This window comes from Rhagoletis zephyria, unplaced genomic scaffold (assembly GCF_001687245.7).
Source record: "Rhagoletis zephyria isolate East Lansing unplaced genomic scaffold, Rhagoletis_zephyria_1.1 Rzeph_scaffold_03213, whole genome shotgun sequence".
Taxonomy (NCBI): Eukaryota; Metazoa; Arthropoda; class Insecta; order Diptera; family Tephritidae; genus Rhagoletis; species Rhagoletis zephyria.
The window spans coordinates 9,980-15,201 of record NW_016160296.1 but is presented as its reverse complement, the minus strand read 5'-3'; the positions used below and the strand labels follow the sequence as shown (position 1 = coordinate 15,201).

General features: G+C 36.9%; 1 pseudogene; it reads left to right on the top strand.

Moving 5' to 3' along the window:
- Positions 1 to 4,441: 4,441 nt before the first annotated feature.
- Positions 4,442 to 4,936, top strand: LOC108368602 (putative nuclease HARBI1; annotated as a pseudogene).
- Positions 4,937 to 5,222: the final 286 nt, after the last annotated feature.

Here is a 5,222-nt window from a genome sequence, read left to right as displayed (position 1 = left end):
TCGTCCTCTGCCTTCAGCGTCAATGTCTGCCCTCCGCAGCTCACTGTTGTGTTGGCCTTTGCCAGGTAGTCCGTCCCAAGGACCATGTCATCGACTAAACCGGGTAGGACGAGTAACTCACTCCTATGCTCTTGATCGCCCACCTTTACCACCGCCTCTACCGCTTCTATGACCGATATTGGTCTGCCATCTCCCATCACCAGTCTTTTGTTCACTCTTCGTCGCGAATGGGGTCCTTGGGCGTTTCCCTGTTTCCCACGGCAACAGTCTGAAGTTCGAAAGTTCCGCCGACCACACGTCCAACAGAATTGCTGGATATTGTTGCGACATTCGTAGGCGAAATTTCCGTCTTCGCCGCACCGTCTACACGCCGTTCGTGGGTTTACTCGGCTAGATTCTTCGCTATTCCGTTGTTGTCCCGTAGGTGGCGCATAATCACCTCCATCGTACCGTCTCGCTGGCATCGCATACCTCTCTCTTTGCTGCTCCTCCCGGATAGTGTAGTTGCGCTCTTCATTTGGTCGCGGGGCAATGCTCGTTGCGACTCCTTCTCTGCTACGATATTCTCGTAGTCTTCGGCCAGACTTACCAACTCTCCAAGAGCGTTGAACTCAGTTTGCTTGATGTACAGTTGGTACTCGCTTCGGCAGTTCTTATATATGCGTCGAAGCTTTTGTGCCTCCGTATAGTCGGAATGACGCATTAGCCCTTGTAGCGCCAGTACATAGTCCTTAAATGCCTCTCTGGGCCGTTGAACACGCTGCCGTATCTCATCATCGAGTCTCTCAAAATACCGGGAATTCAAGAAAAACTTCAGGAAGTCTCGCTTACACGTCTCCCAGTCTCTTCAGTGGCCATGATTGTTTCGTAACCAGACGTGGGCTCTATCCTTAAACAAGCTCCTCTTTATTTAAGTAGTACACCCACTTTGTTTTCACATTTTTTTTTTAATCTTATGCTCCTTTGTTTCACGTTACCCTCTTATTGGTAAGGAATGTTTGATCACTTTCACAGTTCTTCATTTCTGGGATTTTCCCCGTGTCTCTATCACTTTATAGATGTCTTTGCACTTTTGCTAAGTAGCTTTTTTTCCAAATCACTTCACTTCACTTTTTTTCTATGAGTTCTTCTCCTTGGCCCTTACTGTTTCTTTTATTTATAAGGGCCCCACGTTGGGCGCCAATTGTAATGAACCCGGTTTATCCGGTCTATAGATGGGCTGTGGCTCAGTCGGATGTTGGGTTCCCTTATCCAAACGTTAAAATAAATACGCGAATGATTCTTATAGTGACGCTTCTTTATTTCGCTATTTAGTTGGCAGCGTTTGCACGTCACACCAATATAACGTATTTCCTTGGCGGCGTTTTCACGTCACACCATATACCTTAACTAGCCGTTCCAATCTGCATTTGCACGATCGACTGGAGTATACATCTACTCTACCAGAAGTGATTTCAAATTAAATTTGTCGCTCTATTTATACTGTCCCGCACGCAGGCAGACAGTTATCCTAACAACATTGTTGCTAATATTTTCTTTACTTCCTTTTACTTTTTGATACCTAAGTACGTATGTATGTACTTCAAATTTCAATATAAATATGTACATATGTATTTCGATCTCACCTATATATATAATTAACAATTCATTTAATATGTATATTCACTTATAATAATTATCAAAATTAAACAATAAGTATATATATGTATATAAAAATGGAATTCAAATTGTGGAGGCCCTTAGGGATGGACTTGGGGTCTTCACAGCATAAAAAAACGCTTTCTAACCTTATATTTAAGTAAGGTAAGGGCAAAAACGTAGGCAAATAAAAATAATATTTCGCAAAATAGCCTAACGGACCTCCTGCAAACTTTATATAATGCTGGACTTAACGGGTTACCTTTTACAACAAGAACCATTTTGGGTTCAAATAGAAAAGTAATTCAAATTCGATCTCTTCTTGAAGGTGAATTTTTGTATTTCAGAATACAATCATGGTGTAATAATAATAAGGTGTTGTCACTTAGGGGGTGATTGTTGTAATTTTGGCAACTTCGGCATACCAGCGTTACAGTAATGCCTACTCTATTCATTCCAATTTCATTTCTGGGGAAAATGTAGCAGACAATTTTTTGAAAAAATTATGTGTAGGTATCACTTACTACGTTTATACGCATGTATTATTTGCAAATGACAATTTGCAAAATGGTAAACTTTGCCGTATAAACGCCGATTTAATTTTTTATTTGCAAATAACTAAATCACGCAAATAAGTATCGATTAGTGGTATTATTTGCAAATAAGCGGAAACAGGTATTTACTACGTTTATACGCACTTCTTATTTGCAAATAACAATTTGCGAAATGGTAAACTTTGCCGTATAAACGCTGATTTAATTTTTTATTTGCAAATAACTAAATCACGCAAATAAGTATCGATTAGTGGTATTATTTGCAAATAAGCGGAAACAGGTATTTACTACGTTTATACGCACTTCTTATTTGCAAATAACAATTTGCGAAATGGTAAACTTTGCCGTATAAACGCTGATTTAATTTTTTATTTGCAAATAACTAAATCACGCAAATAAGTATCGATTAGTGGTATTATTTGCAAATAAGCGCAAGACGCCGGCATTCTTAGGTGTATCTTCTTTTTCGATGGTCATGTTATTGCCTTTTAATAATGCAGACGTTGCCATTTTTAACTTTACTTCCTTTTTCGATGGTCATATTATTGCCTTTTTATAATCAGGCAATATTAAAAAAGAACTTTTCATCATCGAATAAACAGTGAGTTAGGTATTTGCAAATAGCTTACGTATAAATGTAGTAACTGTTTCTTTGTTTCGCTTTTGCTTTGACTTTTCGTTTCAAATTCATCGGAAAATTTGAGCGATAGTTTCCAATAATTGCGACTTCGTAAGTAAATTTTTGATAAAATATATACTATACATATCCAACAGAATATTGGAGCAGTGCCTCAGATGGCTACGATAACGCACTTTGGTCTAACAATTTAAACGCATAATTATTTTATAATATAACTGATGAATTCAGAAATTAAATTTTAAAATGTTAAAGAAAATAAAGGTCGTAATAAAATTCCCTTTAAAGTTAAGATATTTAAAAACTAAGTACGCATATATATGTACTTCAGAACTTAAGGAAAAAATACAAATAAAATTCCATACGGGCTAATATGTAATTTTTAGTAGAATTTAAGAATAATTAAATAAAGAGAACGGTATAATTTATGGGTCGATTATGTATAGCAACGCAACTATGGTTCGGTTGGCAGCTTGCAACGCAACTGAAAAGAAAATTTGTATTACGAATGGCAACTATCGCCAGTTGTTGAAAAGTTATCGATAATTGAAATTTGATGGCTCGTCAACTAGCGCAGGATTGTAAACAAGCAAAATAAAAGTGAAATAAAGTTATTAATATAGAGTTTTTAATCATAAGTCTTGCTTGAGGAGTGTACGAACGCAGCATCAATCAGGCGACATTTAAGGGATAATTCCAATCCTTTAGAGCTGCCGCTGGTACTATACGTAAAAGTTAGGATACGGCTGAGTTATTTGTACAATGATTTTAAGTTGTGGTGTTCAAACGCGTTACCGGAATCCTAAAACTTTAACATATACTTGAGTGAAATTATGAAATTTTAATCTACTTTTTTGTAAATTTCTATGTGCGTTCTGCGCAAAAGTACTGTGGATGGCGTAGCCAGAATTATACGCACAAGAAATGTTGTATACTTTTGACAATAGAAGTTTGGACTGTGCTCTTTGTAATGCGTGGGGCTTTAGGTGCAACGGCCCCTCTCCCTCCGCTCCACACCACAAATTCATTGTACCAATGACTAAACATTTTCCAAATGTTAACGCTTGGTAGACTTTATTGTGATTCTTTTTCTTTTCAGATTTAAAGCATATTTCCGACTTCCAAAAGAAGCTGTATTATATTTGGTAAATACATTGAGGAATGACTTTAGGCGGAATCATCGTTCAACTGTAGTACCTCCGCTAATAAAAGTTTGCGCAGCTCTCCGATTTTTTGCAGAAGGACGTTTTCTGAAGTCTCACTGCAATGACTTCAATTTGGGACTGGTGCAACCTACGATGTCGGTTGTTTTAAAAGAGATGCTTCAACTGATTGAGGAAAAAATTTGCAATCAATGGATTACTGCAAAAATGACCGAGGAAGAGAAATCCAAAAACAAGAACTTCTTTTACTCGAAAACGAAATTTCCTGGTATTGTTGGATGTATAGATGGGACACATGTGCATATAATGGGACCGAAGGAGGATGTTCGCCATATATGAACAGAAAAGGATATTTTAGTTTGAATGTTTTACTGGTGAGTTATGTTATCTTGTATGGTTATTTTGTATGACATTTCGATTTTGTTTTTTTGTAGATGTGCGATTACCAAATGCGGATACGGTATGTTGATGCTAGGCATCCAGGATCTACTCATGATGCCTTTATTTGGAACAATAGTGATTTGAAACAAATGGCTGCTGATGATTTTGGTCCGAACACCTGGCTTCTAGGATGTATTTCGTTAATAATTATGAAACCTTCTTTCTAAAATACCTGGGTGATTCTGGATTTCCATTAGAACCACATCTTTTGACCCCTTTTCGTTCAGCGGAACCTCAATCACCTGAAGCAAAATACAATATAATCCATTCTAAAGCCCGAAATGTGATAGAGCGGACAATGGCGTCCTTAAGTCTATATTTATTTAGCTGGGTCTATAATAAATGCATGTTGCGCGTTGTATAATATTGGTCTACACTATAAAGCAGACTGGGAGGAAGATTTGACAATCTCGCAGGAAGTTGCAAGTCCAAATGTAACTGAGAATGATAACACCGTAGCCTCTGATATAAGATATAATGTAATGCAATGTTTAAATGAATAAAACAATCTTTTAGTTGAATAAAGTATTTCATTTTAAAATCACTTTTATTAAAAGTAAACAACACATTTATTTCTTTTTAGCGCTGTTCATGGTTATTAATTTTCAGGTATGAAATCAACTTATTTTATTTCAACTTTTCTTTCAGTTTTCCTTAAAACTAATATATCACATATCGACGGCTGAATGAAAGGTCGTCCTATCTCGGTAGCCAGTTCGAAAACGCCGTATCTCAGAAAACTTTCCAATAACGCTCTATTTCAGAATTTGATTGCAGAACGCCCTATTT